Genomic DNA, 21,181 nt, shown 5'->3' on the forward strand with positions numbered 1-21,181 from the left:
TCAGCCAGGAAAGCCGACATCCTGTCCCGATCCAGATCCCTCTTTCCCAAGAGGCACGAGTAAAAGGATCTAACGACTTCCAGGATCCCTGATCTGGACCTGCTCAGCGATCCCGTACTATCGACCAGTCCTGTTATTAACTTACTCTTCACTGACATCTTACAATTTCTGTAGGGGTCGGGCGAGCGGTACCTCCCGAAGTCCCTCTCAAAAACTAAAGATGTGTGCCTATCATACTGGCACCTCGCGGCTACCACCAGTCGAGACCAGATGCTCGAGTTTCCTCCTCAGACCCTGATACAGGCGGTACCTGTCCAGGGACCTGAGGCTCGAGAGCCGGCGGAAGAACTTTGCAGCTCGATCTTTGAATATCTCCCACCACTCTGACTTAGTATCACAGAGATCCAGTAAAGGTACCTGACTCTGAAGGAAGTCCTCAAAGGATTGTCTCACCTCTGCTTCCTCCAAGACACCGGAATTCAGCTTCCAATAACCTCTTCCCATTTGGGGGGATTCTGAAATATTCAGAGAAAACATAATCAAACAGTGATCGGAGAATTCCACCTCCACAACCCTTAAGGGCGAAAAGGTAGCCTCCTCCTTCAAATAAAACCTATCTATTCTAGACCTGATCTAACTACCTCTATAGAAAGTGAAACCCCCGTGGCCTGAGGTATGCCTGATGTGGACATCCTCCAGACGAGCCTCACTAGCTACTCTGTTCAGAAAAATACTATCATAAGTCAGCTGGTTTCTGGTGCCTCCCCTGTCTTGGGGCCTTGTGACAGTATTAAAGTCCCCACCAAAAACCACCTGCCGGCTTGTAAAAAGGAAAGGCTTAATCCTCATAAAGAGACATTTCCTGTCCCACCTGGACTGGGGCCCGTAGATATTAATCAGGCGCAGTTCCTGTCCCTTCATGAGGACATCCAAGATCAAACACCTCCCCATTTCTAATTCAATTACTCGTCGGCATTCTACCGATGCGGTAAAAAGGACCGCCACTCCGCTATACGGCTCAGCTGCAAGAGACCAGTAGGAGGGCCCTGGTCTCCACTCCCTCTTGGCTTTATAAATCGCGTCAGCAGAGCGGGTACCGCCATAAAGAGTAGTTAAATTAGACGGCCTTCTTTCCATCCTTCTCCCGCCTCTCGGGGCTGCCTTCTAGAGCAGCACGACCTCTCTTGAGGGAGATAGTGGTATCCATCTCTGCCACCACCACCTCCCTTTGCGCACCACTCCTGGCTTTCTCAGTCTCAGTGCCCGGTTTTGCCACCCCTCCTGAGGACCTTGCATCCCCACCAGAGGGGGGCGCGGGGCCCCCTGAAGGCCCTCCTTCCTTCGCCCCCGGCCCCTCACCTTCAACCTCCTCCTCAGCAGAGGAGGCAGAGGTCTCATCCAAGGTGAGGTACCGGTTGGAGAGCTCCAGAGGGGAGCCGGTTACACCTTCCTTGGCAACTTTGGTCCGGCTAGATCTTTTTTTTTTAGTACGCCGTTTCCGTCTACTTTGGGACTCTGCCCCACTACCCTCTGCAGAACTTTCGTAGTGCGAGGACAGAGTCTCTTCGGCCCGATCCAGTCTCTCAATCTCCTCCTCCAGCTCGCTGCCCCCTAGGGTCTCGGGTTCAGGAGGGGCAGTCGTTTGGGAAGGAGTGGGCATCACCCCAGGACGGGGTTCCTCCCCCTCCCTTTCCGCCTGACGCCTCTCTCTCCGCCTCTGCCGGGACGGGTTGTTCCGGTTCCTCACGGACCCCTTAACTCCACTGCCTTTGCCAGTACCTGCCTCAGCCGAAGGGACCTCCCGGCTCGCTCCTGCATGAGCTCGGGCCGCATTGGCCTCAGAGAGAGGACAGCGAATGAAGGGGTGCCCGAGCTCCCCACACAGGTTGCATCAAATCTCCTCACAAGATGCAGCAAGATGACCTGTCCCCCCACACAACGCGCACTTCTGCACTTGGCAGCTGGCGCTGAAGTGTGTGGGGCTGCCACACTTGTGACAGAGCTTAGGCTGCCCCCTGTAGAAAACCATGATCCTGTCTCGGCCGATAAAGGCAGATGATGGAATGTGGGAAACTGTACTACCCAGACGCTTAAGCTTGATATTAAACGTCCAGGCACCCGACCAAATGCCAAACTCGTCCAGGTTTTTAGCTGGTATTCCCTGGACCTCTCCGTACCTTCCCAGCCAGGTCATGATGTCAATACAAGAGAGCGACTCGTTACGGGTCAGCACGGTCACTCTCTTGACCTCACTCTGGCGGGTTATCGCTTTTGCAACGAAACCACGCCAGTCCGGCATGTTCTTCACCAGCTCATATCTGGACCAGAAGAGCTCAAGCCCCTCCGGCCGGACAAAGCTGATGTCAAACTCCTTAGAGCCAAAAGGATAGATCAAGGCAAAGATGTCGGTTGCCTTGAAACCCATCCCAAGCAGGAGCTCCACTACCCTCTTTCTAGTAGGGCAAGCTTCATCGCTACTCCACTTGAGAAAGACCACATTCCGTCTGGCTCCAGGGCCGGTTGTGGGTGAAGACCAGGCGGTCTCGCCCCCGTTCTGTTCTCGGAAGGTCCGAACGCCATGTCTGTTGAACCAGAATGAACATTCCACCTTCTCTCCCTCTACGGAAAAGGAGCTCTCCCCCTTTTTGAGGGCCTCCAGCAGTCGCCGCTGCAAGTCACCATTTTCCAGACCCTGAGAGCGAGGAAGCCAAAGAAGTCAGCCCCTCCCCCCCTACAGCCGCAGCCACACTGGCATAACTTCTGCCAGGCGCCACGGACGCAGGAGGGGCAGCAGAACCGGCTTTCCCCCCCCCTACCTGTCACCAGTGTCGCACCAGATCCCCCTGAGGGGGGCACGCAGGGAGGGCCCGCCACTTTTTCAGCGGCAGGACCAACCCCCGCATCCACCCCCCCACCAGGACCCCGAACGACCCCTGAATTTTCACCTGCCTCCAAACACACAGCTGGGCCATCTGGGGCAATGACATTAACATTTCTCTTTTTATACACATCCGCCTCCGCCTCAGTGGTCCCTACCACCACATCCTCGGCTTCATAGGCGTTTTCATGGTGGACCGCGACCTCTGCCACTATACTCCCCATCCCCCCCCTTCTGAGGAGGACAGAGAGGACGCGGCGACGTCCATCGCCCTGTACACCCTATGTACTTTCCTTGCAACTTCTTTTGCTTTATTTATTTTAATGTCCACACAACGTCCTTCTGCATTGCTTGTATCCATAAAAACTTCACTGGGGCTCCCTCTCCCCAGAGGATTTGGCTGGAGCAGGCGCCCTGTGGCACTACTGCCCCCAGCCATGCCAGCCGAACACATGGTGACGGATGCATGGACCCCGCCCCCCCCCCGCCCCCGCCCACAGACACGCCTCCAGGTACACCCAGAGGCGCGATCGCAGATGTTCCCCCCGCCCCGGCCCCGCCCCCCTCCACCGCCGATGCACTAACACCGGCGGAGGGGGCGGAGGGGGCGGCGGGAGACACTGGCGAACGGGGTCCAACAGGGGCAGAGGAAGCAAGGACCACACCACCATCCAAGGCAGGAGGGGCGGCGACCAAATCATCACACTGCCACACCCCCACCAAACATTTATCTAGCATCCCAATGGAGGCAGCGGCGGTGGGCGGGGCCACACGCAATGCAGCCACACCCCCCCCTCCTCTCGCTATCGGCACCAGCTTGTGCGGCATTTCAGCCACTCCCACCTTGCCGCCCCTGCTACTGCAAACAGGGCCTGCGTCCGACGCCATCTTTTTCTCACGGATTAAATTACTTTTTGCTACATTCTCTCTATTCTCCCCACTCCCACGCTCTGGTTCCACTGTAGAAACCAGGCTAAGGGGGATAGTGGGGTTAGCCCCCTGAGCCGACTTTTCAGCCGGTCCAGAGGGCAGTGGATAGGACACATACACCCAGTGTACTTCTTTGCTTGCCTCTTTTTGTTTCTTCTTTGCTTCTTTTTGTTTCTGTCTCTTTTTCTTTTTTGCAGGTTCATCCTCCAACAATTCATCCCCGAAAACAAGCCCGTCTACATGAGCCCGGGGGGACTCTAGGGAACGTATCTGTTCCATCAACTGTCCCCCTACCCCACTGCTCTCGCTGCCCTCCTCCTCGTCTGAGCTAGTGGGGGGGAGACGGACCTGCTCGGGCCGGATCCCAGAATCCGCTGGCCCCGCAGACTGTCCCCCCAGGCTCACTATGGTCTCATCCTCATCTGAAGAAACCTTTTTCAGGTTCATCTCTGCGAATCTCTTTTCATTCCTTAATTTTTCCTCAAATAGGCCACTATTTCTCAGTATGTCAGCCCTCTTATCCTCCATCTCCCTTATGTCAACCTTCAGGGTCCTTATTTTCGCCACTATTTCAGGCCTTTTCGCCTTAGAGGCCTTGTTAGCTTTTTGCCTTTCCTCCTTTATATCATGCTGGAGTTTTTTTAAGGCCTTACCAGCCTCTTCGTACTCCCGGAGGTGGGCTGCAATACGGGAGCTATACTGGACCACCGACTCCCTGGGCCTCATAGTACCCCAGTCGGCCTCCACCAAACCCGACCCACCTCCAGTAGCACCCCGCATACCTTGAGGAGGGTTATCGTCCACCCTCCTGGACTTGCCGGCGATGTTCATGGCTTCGCCCCTGGGGGCCACAGGGGACACTTCCACATGACCCCTGCTTGATCTTCTGACCCCCGGAGCGGAAGATGGAGCAGAGGCTGGTAGTTCACCTCCCCTACTCCCCGCCGGCCTACCCCGGGAAGCAGGATCCTGGGCCTTGCCTGAGCGCATGGCCCAGGCCCTTACCAGCTCCCTAGGGAGAGGCAGGGCCTGGGCTGGGGAGAAAGGTGGAAAATCTCCCCACAAGCCTGGTCCCTCCCAGGGGATTAAGGTGTTGAAAAATCTCCCTGCGGCCTTAACGAGGTGGAAGTTCTCAGGAGCTGCTGCACACACACTTTCCACTTCAGCTGCAGGAAACAGACACGCCCATGCCTGAATCTCTGCTATGGGAACTCTTTTTTATTATAAAATTACAAAACGTTACATAAATAATTACAATTACAGACATACAAAACTTAAACATAGACAGCATTCCAGCTGCCCCAGCCACATTCACACACACATTCATACCTACACATAAAACTACAAACCTACAATCTACAATAAATAACCTAAAATAAATAAAACTTACCCAGCCGGTTCGGCCGAAATAACCTAACCCAAAGAAATTGAAATAAAACACAGAATAAAATCAAACTCAAACGAAAATATGGCTACTTCGCCGTAACTCAAATCCAGGCAACTTGCCCCTAAGCAAAAAAATAATATATATATATATTTTTTTTTTATTATTATTATTATTATTATTTTTTTATATATATATATATATAAACAACACTACAAACTACAAAACTACAAACTTACCCTAACCTAACCTGTCCCTAGCCATTCCCTATCCTAAACTAAAACTAAAACCCCCAGGACTGACCTCCGCCTCATGTCCTCTGCATGTCCGCATAGTCCGAGGCCAGCCCTACCTCCACCACCCACATCCAGCCTTCGCCCCATGTCCTCCCATGTCCGCGTAGTCCAGGACTAGATGTAGGCCTCCCCACACTTTGTAAGTGTCCCCCCCCCTTACCCTAACCCACCCAACCTAACTAACTAACCCCCGCTTACCCTATCCTTCAACATAATATACACAATATATACAATATACCATACAATAAACATTACTATAACCACACATAACCACTCCCGAAGGACCAAGTTCAGCCTTTGCAAGCCTTTCAAAAAACCATACACTTTATCCAAAACAAAAATCTAGGGTGAGAGTATCAGCCCACCACCAGGAATAGTACTACTAGGCTATGGTACACTAAAAGCAAAACCTCTCCAGAGGAGAGAGGCCCTGCTGGTACCCAGTCTTTCGTACTCGCTAGAGAACGTACCTTCACCAGGTCTCCCAGAATGTTCCTACACACCTCATCCACTGGGAGGACTTTCTGCCTTGTTGAAACTAAACACCGTGCGTTCCACGTGTAGTACCTAACCACTATGCTAACTAAAAAACATGTGCACAGGTCCCTTCTGCCCAGGTCTCTGAGCACTCCATAGGCCCACTCCGCATAGGAGAGGCTGGCTAGCCTAGGCCAGCCAATGGAAGCTCCCACCCGTTTGTACACCTCTGTATTAAAGGGACACTGGAGCAGGAAGTGCTCCATACTTTCCAGTATGGCGCCGCACTCCTCCCGGGGACAACCCCTTTCATCAGCGTTCCTGTACTTCAGATTGTCCCTTACATACAGCCTCCCGTGAAAGCAGCGCCAAGCCAAGTCCCAAAACTTCAAGGGGATCCTTGCAGAATTTAGCAACTGTAACCCCTTGTCTAGATCCCGGCTTGGGCAATCCTTGAGGGCCAGGGGCTTCTGGAAGCGGGACAACAAGACCCTCTCGTCAAGGGACCTCCTTGACAGAGTCCTGATTTCCCCTACCTCCAAACCCCACCGGCGGATTACCTTCAGAATCGGGGTGACGTAAGCCGGAAGATATCCGTGAGGCGTACGCAAGTCCTTCACTTGCCCTCCTGTCTCCCATTCCTGGAAGAAAGGCCGAAACCACCCCCGGCAGGAGACTACCCACGGAGAAGCCCTCTCCATCCAGAGGTTCGCCAGATTTACTTTAACAAATGTGTTTACAAGAAACACCACGGGGTTGACCATAGATAACCCCCCTAATCTCCTCGTGCGGTAAGTCACCTCCCTCTTGATCAGGTTCAGTCTATTCCCCCATAAGAGCTGGAAAAACAGACTGTAAACCCGAGTCCAGAGAGGCTCTGGCAAGATACACACACTGCCCAAATAGATAAGCAGATGGAGCAGGAAAGCCTTGATCAGGTGCACCCTTTCCCTGAGGGTCAAAGACCAGCCCTTCCACTGGTCGACCTTCTGAGCGGCGATCTTAAGCCTGTCGTCCCAATTTTGAGTGGGATAATCCCCATGACTGAAATGGATGCCTAGGACTTTGGCTGACGACTGGGGCCCTGGGAGGGTGTCCGGGAGATCAAAAGCTGGATCACCCCCTCCCAGCCAGAGACTCTCACACTTATCCCGGTTGATCATGGACCCGGATGCTTCCGAGTAGCGATCCACCTCAGACATCACATATTCCGCCTCCCCTTTCGAGGACACGAAAATGGTGACATCGTTGGCGTACGCTACTGACCTCAGAGTGGCTTCCGGCGCCGCCGGATCCATCCCGACTCCCGCCAACGGTCCACGATTGACCCTCTTAAGAAAGGGATCAATCGCGAACACGTATAAAAGCGGGCTCAAAGGACAACCCTGGCGAACGCCGGACCCAACCTCAAAAGGGCAGCCAGACCAACCGTTCACAAGCGGGAAACTCTCCGCCCCCGCATACAAGATCTTTAACCAATCGACAAACCCCCCCGGCAGGCCATACTTCAGAAGGACCGACCAGAGGTACTCATGGTTCACCCGATCAAATGCCTTTGCTTGATCTAAGGACAGCATGTACCCCCTCCAGTGGCCTGCTCTACTCTGTTCCACTGCCTCTCGGACACCGAGCACAGCACTAAAAGTGCTGCGGCCTGGAACCGAGCAATGCTGAGCCACCGAAAGGAGTTGAGGCGCAAATTTCACCAGCCTGTTAAACAGTATCTTGGCCAGAATCTTTCTGTCCATATTGAGAAGTGCTATGGGACGCCAGTTCTCAATACGGCTCGGATCTTTACCTTTTGATAGGAGGATCAGGGCTGACCTCCTCATTGACTGAGGCAGAGTGCCCGAGGATAGACACTCATTGAATACCTCAGTCAAGAGGGGACATAAAGAGTCCTTAAAGGTCTTATAAAACTCGGATATTAAGCCATCCGGGCCTGGCGACTTCTTCAGAGCTAACCCTTCCACCGCCAGGATAACTTCCTCCTTCCTGATCTCTTCTACCAAACCGTCAAAAGAGAGGTGAGCTTCTGACTCAGGGGTGATTTCAGCCAGGAAATCCGACATCTTGTCCCGATCCAGATCCCTCTTTCCCAAGAGGCACGAGTAAAAGGATCTGACGACTTCCAGGATCCCTGATCTGGACCTGTTCAGGGAACCCGTACTGTCAACCAGTCCTGTCACTAACTTACTCTTCACTGACATCTTACAGTTTCTGTAGGGGTCGGGCGAGCGGTATCTCCCGAAGTCCCTTTCAAAAACTAAAGATGTGTGCCTATCATACTGGCACCTCTTGAGCAAAGATTTCACCCTGGAGATATCCTCGCGGCTACCTCCAGTCGAGACCAGATCTTCGAGTTTCCTCCTCAGACCCTGATACAGGCGGTACCTGTCCAGGGACCTGAGGCTCGAGAGCTGGCGGAAGAATTTTGCGGCCCGGTCTTTGAATATCTCCCACCACTCTGACTTAGTGTCACAGAGATCCAGCAAAGCTACCTGACTCTGAAGAAAGTCCTCAAAGGATTGTCTTACCTCTGCTTCCTCCAGGACTCCCGCATTCAGCTTCCAGTAACCTCTTCCCATTTGGGGGGATTCTGAAATATTCAGAGAGAACATAATCAGACAGTGGTCGGAGAATTCTACCTCCACAACCCTCAAGGGCGAGAAAGTAGCCTCCTCCTTCAAAAAAAACCTGTCTATTCTAGACCTAATCCTATCTCCTCTATAGAAAGTGAAACCCCCGTGGTCTGGGGTGTGCCTAATGTGGACATCCACCAGACAAGCCTCACTAGCTATGCTATTTAAAGCTATACTATCATAAGCCAGCGGGTTTCTGGTGCCTCCCCTATCTTGGGACCTTATGATAGTGTTAAAGTCCCCACCAAAGACCACTTGCCGGCTTGTAAAAAGGAGAGGCTTGATTCTCATAAAGAGACATTTCCTGTCCCACCTGGACTGGGGCCCATAGATATTGATCAGGCACAGTTCCTGTCCCTTCATGAGGATATCCAAGATCAAACACCTCCCCATTTCCAGCTCAACCACCCGTCGGCATTCTACCGGTACGGTGAAAAGAACCGCCACTCCGCTATACGACTCAGCCGCAAGAGACCAGAAGGAGGGCCCAGATCTCCACTCCCTCTTCGCCTTGTGGACTTCTGCCAAGTTTGACAGTCTGGTCTCCTGCAAAAATAAAACATCAGCTTCAACTCGGCTGAAAAAATCAAAGGCTGTGTAGCGAGCCGCATCAGATTTAACGCTGGCGACATTAATGGTCGCCAGTGTCAGCTGAGTGGGTACCGCCATACTTGGTGTTTAAGCTGAATGTCCTCCTTCCTTCCCGACCCTCTTACCCCTCCCGGGGCTATCCTCTAAGGCGGCGCGTCCTCTTTTGAGAGAGACGGTGGTGTCCATTCCATCTGTCACCACCGCTCCCTCTTGCGTACCGCCCCTGTCTTTCTCAGTTCCAGGAATCAGATTTGCCTCCTCTTCTGGGGACCTTACATCCACACCAGAGAGGGGCACGGGGCCTCCTGGAAGCCCTCCCACCTTCGCCCCCGGTACCCCACTTCTTACCTCCTCCCCGCATGAAGAGGAGGCAGAGGTCTCATCCAAAGTGAGATACCGGTTGGAGAGCTCAAGAGGGGAGCCAGTTACGCCTTCCCTGGCTACTTTGGTCGGGCTCTTTTTTTTTGAGAACCGTTTCCGTCTATTGATATTAGACCCAGTCTCACTACCCTCTGCACTTTCGTAGTTTGAAGACTGGGTCTCATCGGCCCGGTCTAGTCTCCTGATCTCCACACTTAGCTCCCTGTCCCCTAGGGTCTCCGAACTACGGGAGCCCGCCACTTGGGGAGGGGCAGACATCACCCCATTTTGGTGGGGTTCCTTCTGTTCCCTCTCCGCCTGGCGCCTCTCCCTCCGCCTCTGCCGGGACGGACCGCTCTTGGTCTTCACTGACCCCTTAACTCGATTGTCTCCGCCAGCACCCACCTCAGCCGAAGAGACCTCCCGGCCCACTCCTGCGTGAGCTCGGGCCGCATTGACCTCTGAGAGGGGACAGCGACTAAATGGGTGTCCGAGCACACCACACAAGTTGCACCTAATTTCCACACAAGATGCGGCAAGGTGACCTGTCCCTCCACACAACGCGCACTTCTGCACTTGGCAGCTGGTGCTGAAGTGTAAAGGGCTGCCGCACTTGTGACAGAGCTTAGGCTGCCCCCTGTAGAAAACAAGAATCCTATCCCGGCCGATGAAGGCAGAGGATGGAATGTGGGAAACCGTGCTTCCTAGACATTTCAACTTCACATTGAAAGTCCAGGCTCCCGACCAAATGCCAAATTCGTCCAGGTTTTTCGATGGTACACCCTGGACGTCCCCATACCTACTTAGCCACGTCAGAATATCAACGCAAGAAAGCGATTCATTACGGGTCAAAACGGTCACTTTCTTGACGTTGTTCTGCCGGGTTATCGCCTGAGCGAAAAAACCCTTCCAATCCGGTAAGTTCTTCACCAGCTCATACCCGGACCAGAAAAGCTCTAGGCCCTCCGGCCGGGCAAAGCTGATGTCAAACTACCTGGAACCATAGGGATGTATCAGGGCGAAGATGTCAGCCACCCTGAAACCCATCTCAAGCAGGAGCTCCACCACCCTCTTTCTCGTAGGGCAGGCATCATTGCTTCTCCACTTGAGACAGACTACATTCCGTCTGGTCCCAGGGCCGGTTGTGGGCAGGGACCAGGTGGTCTCGCCCCCCCTTTCCTCTCGGAAAGCTCGCAGGCCGTGCCTGTCTATCCATAAGGATAGGTCCACCTTCTCACCCTCTACTGTCATTGAACTCTCCCCCTTTTTCAGGGCCACCAGGAGCCGCCGCTGCAAGTCACCAACCGCGACTCCTGGGAATGAGGAAGCCAACGAGGATAGCCCCTCCCCCCCCACGGCCGCAGCCACACTGGCATAACTTCTGCCAGGTGTTACGGCCGCAGGAGGGGCAACCGAACCGGCCCCCCCCACTACACTAGCACCAGACACCACACCGGACCCCTCCGGAGGGTGGACACCAGGAGCCGCAGCCATCGCTTTCTCAGCGACGGTCCGCTGACTCCCAGCATCCATCCCACCTTTGGGACCAGATGCAACACCTCCACCAACACCCCTACCACTACCCTGCTCACATGCACCCTTTCTCTCTGCTGGGACAGCTGGTGCAGCAGGTGCAGCAGGTGCAGCAGGTGTCATTTTACCTTTTTTTTTTTTATTATTATTTGCCTTATCATTTTTTTCTCTACTATGCTCCTTGCCACCCTCATTGCCACTGGTCAAGCCCCCCCCTGCTGCCCTTGAGACCTGGGCAGTGATCATCACACTCCTCCCCTCCCCAGCACTTAATTCAGCGCTGGAGGAGGAGGCGGAGACAGAGGGGGCGTGTCCAGTGGCAATGTACATGGCCACCAGTTCTGGTGCAACACAACCTTTCTTAGTGGACCGGAGCGCCGTAGTCATATCCTCCCCGGCAGCTCCGGCCCCCGACTCTTCAATACGCAGGCGTTTACTGCCTGCACCTGCACTTTCTTCAGCTACGGGAGTGCGTCCAGAAGCACCTCCAGACACACCCCCGGCCACGCCTCCTGCTTCATTCACCGCCGCCGCCTCCCTTGATCCCCGCCGCACGTTGGCAGCTGCAGGCGGGGACCCAGAACTATCACCGCCCCGGGTAGGAGGGACGGTGACCTCATCATCACACCGCCCCAGTACCACCCCACATACCTGAACGGCAGGCAGGGCGGCAGCCAGAGCGGTGGGCGGAGCGGCTGGCAGAGTGGTGGGCGGGGCCTCCCGATGTTTTTGCCCGCCCCCCCACTTTCAATGGGTGACTGTCGGTTCCCTCTATCTGCCAGCACCTTCTCCCTGCCCCCGCATGCAGGGACGGCGTCCGGGGCCATTTTGGGCTGCACAATCTCCCCGCTCCTCTGCTCAGGCACCACCTCAGATGCAGAGCCAGGGAGTTTAGCGGGATACACGCCTGGTGAGGACTTTTCAGCCCCCACCAAGCGTGTATAGACATAACGTGTCTGGATGTTTTCTTCACTCTTTTTTTTGTTCTTCTTGTTCTTTTTCTTCTTGCCGCAGCTCTCGTCCTCGTCCAGCAGGTCTTCTCCAAATGCAAAACCCCGAAAGTCCACCGCGGGCGACTCCAACATCCGGATCTCTCTTAGCAGACCACCATCCTCATCGCTGCCCTCCATAGCTGATGCCTCATCCGAAGATGGCAATGCTGGTAAGCACAATTGTTCTTGCTCTAACGGAATGCTACTGTATGCCTCCGTTACTGGGGTTACCGGGAGGGCCGGTTCAGACTGCGAGGTTTGGGGACCTGCCTGGGATGCCAGAGATTTGGAGTTTTCCAACTCCTCCACCTCGCTCTCCACACCCCCGCACGGCTCCCCTCTCCTCGCAGCCTCCATCTCCCTAAATCGATCCCCGTTTAATAACTTTTCTCTGAAGGGCCCACTGCCCTCCAGCAACTGGTCCTGCCGCTTCAGGGAGGCCTCCAGGTCCTCTTTCAGGACCCTAATTTTTTCTCTGAGTGGGGGCCTCTTCGAATTAGAGGAGATAGTGGACCTGGCCCTCGTCTCCTTCAGATCCTTCCTTACGGCTTTGAGGTGCCGTCCCAGCTCATCGTATTCTCGCAGGTGGGCAGCTATACGAGAGCTGTAGGTGAGGGTACTCTCTCCCTCCCACCGAGACCCCCAACCTACCTGGGACGACACCTCTCGGCTTCCTGCTGGTAGCCTTTTTCCTTTTGATGTCTTCGGGTCCTCAGGGGGGACTTGGCTACCACCGCTTCCAGATGTTTTCACCCCCTCGCCGCCATCGCTCAGAGTCGGTCGCCGCCCGTCTATGCTCCCCTCCGACCCAAGCCGGGGAGCAGGGGCACCCTTCCGGGAGCTCATGGCCACAGGACCCCACCAGCTCCCTAGGGAGAGGCAGGGCCTGGGCTGGGGGAAAAGGTGTCACACTCCCCCGCAAGCCTGGAACTCCTCCTGGGGAGCAGATGGTAGGAAACTCCCCGGAGAGGCCTGTGCTGTGGAGGTTCAGGAGCTGCAGCAGACACACCCTTTCACCTCAGCTGCAGACACCAGACACACCCAAGCCTGATTCTCTGCTGTGGGACCTCTCTCCTCTGCCTGGGTGCCGGGGGCTAAATATCTGACAATGGACTGTTCCAGTGGTGGGTGACGTGAAGCATGATTTTATCACAAGACACGGAGGCTCATATTGCTTTACCTTCTTTACTGAATCTACCGTAGCAGCAAAGAAAAAATGGTACAACAAATGGAAACCATGGTAAGAAACTCCTCCCCTTATCCCAGTATATCAGTCCTTGTCTGCCTGGGATCCTCCTCTTTCTTTGCTGCTACCAGGCAGATAAGTACCTTCCAGCTCTGAACCTTTGGCTCAGGGTTTGGTATATCGGTTTAATTAGTTGTGATTTAACCCTTTATTCTTTCAGGGTTTTTGCTCTTCACAAGATTCTGTGTTTTCTCTCTCCTTATAATTTATTATTATTATTCTGGGGTTTCCTGGGCTTCAATATATCTATATATTTATGCGATTTTTCCCTACAGGTTTCCATCACTTCCTCTGGCTGTTTTCCTTCCCTCGGTGTTCCTCGCTGCCCCTCTGCCCTCCTGGCGTGGGGCGCGCTACCTCCAGGTCTCCCCCTCTTGTAATCCACTCTATTTACCTTCGGTCGCCATTTCGCACGCTCCGAACGTTGCTCTCCTTCTTCTCTGCCCGAGATCTCGCGAGACGAGATTTCAGGCACCTTTTTCTCTTTAGCTCCGTCCGGCCTTTCGCGGGCTCCGCGATCTCGCGAGACTTCGGCATATTCTGGGATTTGCTGGTTTGAGCGCACCGGACAATCACCGCTATCGCCTGATCTTTACTGTTGCTTGTATTTTCATTTGTAAGTGCCTTATTCCCCACTTAATGACATTACTGTTTGCCGGCTGGAACTATATCTATATCTGTTCTTTCTCTTTTCTTTTCTAGGTCCCTTTTTTCTGCTGCTCTCTGGCTGGGGTGACAAACTCCTGCCGTTCCTTATACTATCATGTCCACTAGGAAAAACTCCATTGCCTCTGTAGCTTCTATTGATCCTTCCCCTGTAGGACAGGTCTCCCCTGCTGAGGATAGGAGGTCCGAGGTGCTTCACCCGGATGATCACAATTTGACACTGCAGCAATCTATATCTAATGCTATCATTGCCGCCATGGGTTCAATGTCCTCTGCATTAACCCACTCTATCTCGCAGGCCCTCATAGCCCTCCCTAATACCACTATTCAGGCCCCGACCCCACCTCCAGGGTCACTACCGTCTACCTCCAGAACGCCTCAGATTGATGGGCCTTCCCCATCCCATGATACTGCGCATCGTTCGCGTAAAAGAGCCTGCACCCGCCAGGCAGAATCCACGCGGGCATGGAAGACTGCCAGGTCACTACCTGAGCCAGTATCAGACTCTGATAGAGAGTCAGAGGAGGAGGCGCATGATAAAAAGTATGATCTGATTTATGATGTGGAGGATGATTTGGCGGATGTAGTCGTTGACCCAGCTATTAATATTTGCCCGGAACCCTTACAAAATCAGGGGTCGTCAGTGGATCTCTTAAAGGATCCTTCCAGAGAGCCATTATTTAACCCTGACGAGCTGCACCATCCCTGCTCTGCGGAATGGATGCCCGCCCCACATGTGGTGCAGTATTTGGAAGCTCGCATTCGCAATCCTCTTAGCAAGGAGGCGCGAAATAAATTGCGGGCCGAGTGTCCGCGTCCTTTGATACCACACAAGGTGTGTGATACCGCCTCAGTGGATCCGAAGATGGTAAAATTTTTGGCGAAAACAGGGTTTAATCCCCGCAAAGGTCTGGACGCTGCCTTAAGGGCTGTCCAAGATAAGTTGCTGGACATTACAGGTCCCTTAGCTAAAATGTTTGACATGGCTGAATCTGCAAAAGCGGCAGCCAAGTGGACCCTGAAGAACTGAGGGGTTGGGTCCAAAGAGCCATTTGCGTGGCTGGCAATGTAAATGTCTCGCTCGCCATTGAAAGGCGTAAGGCGATACTCATGAAAATCGAGCCGAAATTATCTAACTTGGCTCTGACGGAAGCGGGCAAAGAGGCCCAAGGTTTGCTCTTTGGCGACTCTTTTATTAAAGAGTTGGGCAATTATGTAGGAGCCTTCACGGCTCTTGATAAGGCCCAAACTTCAATGCGTAGGGTCTTTCAGAGTAGTTTTTCCAACAGGGCCGGCAGTTCTAGGGGCCGTCTGTCCGGCCGGTCCAATTTTCATGCCCAGGGCTCCGGCAGAGGCTCCTTTACCTATCGAGCATCCCTCCAGGATCAGAGACACCAGCCGGCCTTTTTTCCATCGCGAGGCGCCCCGTATCGTTCCCGTGGCTTCAGAGGAAATCCGAGTGCCCGAAGGCCTTTTGGTAAGTCCTATTCTTCATCAGTTACCTTTTTTAGACCACTGTGTCAGAGGCAGACTCCGGTTCTTTACTCATGTGTGATCAGGCGTGACCTCCGACCACTGGGTTCTTTCTACTGTTCAGGGGTTCACGATAGATTTGATTGCCGACCCAAGTTCCATCCCGGCTCCCTCGCCAATACCGCTGTCCATATCGACACAATCCCTCTTTCAGAAAGGCGCGATAGAACGTGCACCCGAGAATCTAAGGGGAGTGGTCAGCAATATTTTCCTGGTGCAAAAGAAAGGGGGCCAGATGCGTCCCGTCATCAATTTGAAAGCCTTAAACGCTTTTGTACAGTACCGGCATTTCAAGATGGAGGGAATCCATCTTTTGAGGGATCTGCTTCTTCCAGGCGATTGGATGGCCAACATAGATCTCAAAGATGCTTACCTCACGGTTCCAGTGTCTCCTTCCTCGAGGGACCTACTTCGGTTTCTATGGAACGATCAAACTTGGCGTTTCACTTGCCTTCCGTTTGGCCTCTCCTCCGCCCCCTGGTGCTTCACCAAGATCATGCGCCCAGTGGTGGCATGGCTCCACAGCAGAGGAGTCCGTCTGATCGTCTACTTAGACGATATACTGATCATGGCCCAATCACACTCTCTCCTACTGAAACATCTACACATGTCGGTATCCCTCATTTCCAATTTGGGTTTTATCATCAACCAGGAGAAGTCTTGTCTGACCCCCGCCAGGTCAATGGAATTCCTAGGGATTCAGGTAGATTCGGTGGAATTATCCCTCAGCCTCCCTTTCTCCAAGGTCAAGGCCATTCGCAAAGAACTGCGGCATGCTCTTCGCCTGCCCCAGATGTCCTTGCGGCATTTGGCGAGAGTAATCAGCCTTTTGGCCGCCTCAATCCAAGCCATTTTTCCAGCCCCCCTCCATTATCGGGCGTTGCAACGCCTCAAAATCACCCATCTGCGGATGGGAGCCTCTTATGCCGATTTCGTCACGTTGGATGCAGAAACGAGAGACGAATTGAGGTGGTGGATCCACAACCTTTCGGCCTGGAATGGCAGAGCTATCATGGGTCCCCAACCGGATCTGATCATAGAATCCGATGCGAATCTGCACGGATGGGGAGCGCATTGCAGCGGAGTATCCACGGGGGGTCCATGGTCACAGGAAGAATCCCGTCTGCATATCAATGCCCTGGAGCTGCTTGCAGGGTCGTTTGCCATTCACAGTTTTGCCAACGGAGTGATCAGCACAGCCATCAGACTGCGCATGGACAATATTTCGGCTGTCCGATATGTCAACTGTATGGGAGGAACACATTCGGTGGTTCTTTCCCACTTGGCGAAAGATTTTTGGGAGTTCTGTCTCGATCTGAACATTTCAGTGGTAGCGGAGTATCTCCCGGGTCTTCACAATACCCTGGCGGACTGGAATTCGCGCTACATCTCGGACTCCAGCGACTGGAGATTAAACGTCACGGTATTCTCTGCTATCTCTTCCCTTTGGGGTCCTTTTTCAGTCGACTTGTTCGCCTCCCGGTTGAATACCCAGCTCCCCAGGTTCTTCAGCTGGAGGCCAGATCCTTTGGCGGAAGCGGTGGACGCTCTGTTACAACACTGGGGAGGCGCGCTAATGTATGCGTTCCCTCCTTTCGCGCTCATCCCGAGGGTTCTTCTTCAAGTCCATCAGCAGCTGGCGAACCTGACTCTGATTGTGCCTTTCTGGAAAACACAGTCCTGGTTCCCTCAGATCTTGGAACTTCTAGTGGATTTTCCGCTTCTTCTTCCCGATCAGTTGTCCCTGCTTCAAGGTCCGTCAGGAGAACTTCATCCACTCCTCCAGAACGGATCGTTATGTCTCCTGGCCTGCAAGATCTCGGGAGTTCAGGAGGAGACGCTGGCTTTTCAGGAACGACTAGGTTCTTACTGGACAGCGCTTGGGCACCCGGAACGAGACGAGCTTATGGAGCCGCCTGGGACTCTTGGTCTCGCTGGTGCGTCCAGCGGACTCTGGATCCTGCTACAGCACCTGTAAATTCCATTTTGGCCTTTTTGTCCTCTCTGTTTGAGGCAGGGAAGGCTTACCGTACCATCAATGTTTTTAGGTCAGCTATTTCCTCCAGACATGCCGGATTCGAAGGGCATCCAGCGGGGCAACACCCCTTGGTATGTCGTTTGCTCAAAGGTTCACGCTTGGCCCGACCGCCTCGACCGCGTTTTGCTTCAACTTGGGATGTTTATGGGGTCTTAAACTTTTTGAGCGACTGGCCCTCTAATACCCTATTATGCTTACGTCAATTATTGGCCAAATTGGTCACTTTCTTCTGTCTTATCTCTTGTAAGAGAGTGTCAGATGTGCGTGCCTTGGATTGTGAGGCTAAAGTGAACTCCCTCCCCTGAGGGAGTTCACTTTAACATTTCTCGTCGCACTAAGACCAATATTCGGTCAGTTTTCTACCCCCGTTTTCCGGCGTCACCACAACTATGTCCTGTGGCTTGTCTACTTGAATATGAGGAGAGAACCCGGTCCGTTCGGTCGCCTTCTTTTCCCCACTTATTCATTTCTTTTCGTAGTCCTTTTACTCCGGTCACCAGCATTACCTTATCTCGCTGGGTTAAGTGGATTCTCTCCCTTTCCGGGATTGATACGACCATTTTCACGGCACACTCGGTTCGCAGTGCTGCGGCTACTTCAATGACGACATCCGGAGCTCGCTTAGAGGACGTTATGAGATTGGCGGACTGGTCCAGGACTTCCACCTTTCTAGTTTTATTTTAGTTCTATTTTAGACCGGCAACACACGCTTTTGACTCGGTAATGGCTCAGCTTTAAACTAGCAATATGAGCCTCCCTGTCTTGTGATAAAATTACAGGATTTTCCTAAAATATGACGGAAAGTCATGATTTTATTAAAGACACGGAGGCGAGTATTGCCCTCCCTGGACCCACCCTAATGTAGACCCTGGGTGAGTATGTAAGGACGGTTTATTCTATGGTCAAGATGTTGAGTTATTTGATATTTCTCTGCAGGTTGTTTCCTCTGCTTGATACACTGGATCATGGTTTTAGAATGTTTGTCTTTCTCTTCCCTTCCTAGGTTGAGAGGATAAGGCTTCCATCACTCGAGTTATGCAGTTCCTGATTAGTCGGATGTCCGTTTGTTCACCGCGGTCCAAGCCGACAGGTTTTCAAGAGATGTTGTCGTTATCCGGTTATTCAGCGTCAGTAGTTCCGGTTTGGTCAGCGCTGGTTGAGGCGCAAAGAAAGAGGAGGATCCCAGGCAGACAAGGACTGATATACTGGGATAAGGGGAGGAGTTTTGTTACCATGGTTTCCATTTGTTGTACCATTTTTTCTTTGCTGCTATGGTAGATTCAGTAAAGAAGGTAAAGCAATACTCGCCTCCGTGTCTTTAATAAAATCATGACTTTCCGTCATATTTTAGGAAAACCCTGTAATTCTCTGCTATGACATGAAGACTGATTCTCTGCTGACATGAAGCCTGAATCTCTGTTATGGGACCTCTCTCCTCTGCCTGGGTGCCGGGCCTAAATATATGACAATGGACTGTTCCAGTGTTGGGTGACGTGAAGCCTGATTCTCTGCTATGACATGAAGACTGATTCTCTGCTGACATGAAGCCAGATTCTCTGCTATGGGACCTCTCTCCAATTGATATTGGTTAATTTTTATTTATTTTATTTTTATTTTAATTCATTTCCCTATCCACATTTGTTTGCAGGGGATTTAACTACATTTGTCTGCCTTTTGCAGCCCTCTAGCCCTTTCCTGGGCTGTTTTACAGCCTTTTTAGTGCCGAAAAGTTCGGGTCCCCATTGACTTCAATGGGGTTTGGGTTCGGGACGAAGTTCGGGTCGGGTTCGGATCCCGAACTCGAACATTTCCGGGAAGTTCGGCCGAACTTCTCGAACCCGAACATCCAGGTGTTCGCTCAACTCTAATCATAGGCTGTTCTAAACAGTAATTGCAGTAATCCTAGCATCTGTAATTGGGTTGAAAGTGCTGTCTAATACAACCAATTTTGGGGTGTATTTATTTTAAATATATAAAAGTACTTCCATTCATCCTTGCCTTTGGGTTGAATTTGCGGTCTGATACAAACAGTTTTGGGGTGTGTTAATTTTAAATATATCAAAGTACCAGTGGCGTAACTATCAGGGAAGCAGGGGAAGCAGCTGCTTCGGGGCCCGAGCTCAGAAGGGGCCCGGGAGCAGACACTGTACTTCGTCACCCCGGGCCCCTGTCAGAGCAGCTGACTTCTCCTGCACTTGCACCTCTGACCTGACATCAGGGACATCGCTCCGCCTCTCCCCCTCCTCAGTTCTTATGATGGACACTGACCAGCAACAGCCCGATGTGGGCGGAGCTATGATAGCCCCGCCCCCTTTCTACCCGCGATTCCTGCAGCTTGAACCTTCTGCCCGGCAAGCTGAACATCAGTTGCATTGCCACAACTGCACCAGTGATGTGAGTGGCAGGGGAACTGGGGTTATATTCAGCTTTCCCAGACTGTGCACATGTGACATGCAGTACAGTGGGAAAGCTGGGTGAATTATATCATAAAATGTCATCCAGCTTCCCTGCTATCCTGCATGGCACAAGTGCAGAGGCATTAGAGTATGGGGGAGAGGCACAGCAGGAAAGCTGGGTGTCTATATATGTGTATTGTATATGTGTGCGTACATGTATGTGGTGACTGTGTGTATGAGTGAGCCCCTGTATGTGAAGAGTATGTGTATGACTGCGTCCATGTATGTGGAGAGTGTGTGTATGAGTGTGTCCATGTATGTGGAGAGTGTGTGTATGACTGCGTTCATGTATGTGGAGAGTGTGTGTATGACTGCGTCCATGTATGTGGAGAGTGTGTGTATGACTGCGTCCATGTATGTGGAGAGTGTGTGTATGAGTGCGTCCATGTATGTGGAGAGTGTGTGTATGAGTGCGTTCATGTATGTGGAGAGTGTGTGTATGACTGGGTTCATGTATGTGGAGAGTGTGTGTATGACTGCGTCCATGTATGTGGAGAGTGTGTGTATGACTGCGTCCATGTATGTGGAGAGTGCGTGTATGAGTGTGTCCATGTATATGTAGAGAGTGTGTGTATGAGTGCATCTATGTATGTGGAGAGTGTGTGTATGAGTGCGTCCATGTATGTGGAGAGTGTGTGTATAAGTGCGTCCATGTATATGTGGAGAGTGTGTGTATGAGTGCATCTATGTATATGGTGAGCGCATGTATGAATGCATCTATGTATATGTTGAGTGTGTGTATGAGTGTGTCCATGTATGTGGAGAGTGTGTGTATGACTGCGTCCATGTATGTGGAGAGTGCATCCATATATGTGGAGAATGCGTGCATGACTGCGTCCATGTATGTGGAGAGTGTGTGTATGACTGCGTTCATGTATGTGGAGAGTGTGTGTATGACTGCGTTCATGTATGTGGAGAGTGTGTGTATGACTGCATCCATGTATGTGGAGAGTGTTTGTATGACTGCGTCCATGTATGTGGAGAGTGCGTGTATGACTGCCTCAATGTATGTGGTTTGTGAAGAAGCGTGTAAGTGTGTGTGGGGGGCCCCGTACAAAAATTTGCTGTGGGGCCCAGTCAGTTCTAGTTACGCCTCTGCAAAGTACTGTACATCCATTTATCCTTGCTTTTGGGGTGAATTTGCAGCCTGATACAACCA

The sequence above is a fragment of the Bufo bufo genome, chromosome 5 (assembly GCF_905171765.1).
Source record: "Bufo bufo chromosome 5, aBufBuf1.1, whole genome shotgun sequence".
Lineage (NCBI taxonomy): Eukaryota > Metazoa > Chordata > Amphibia > Anura > Bufonidae > Bufo > Bufo bufo.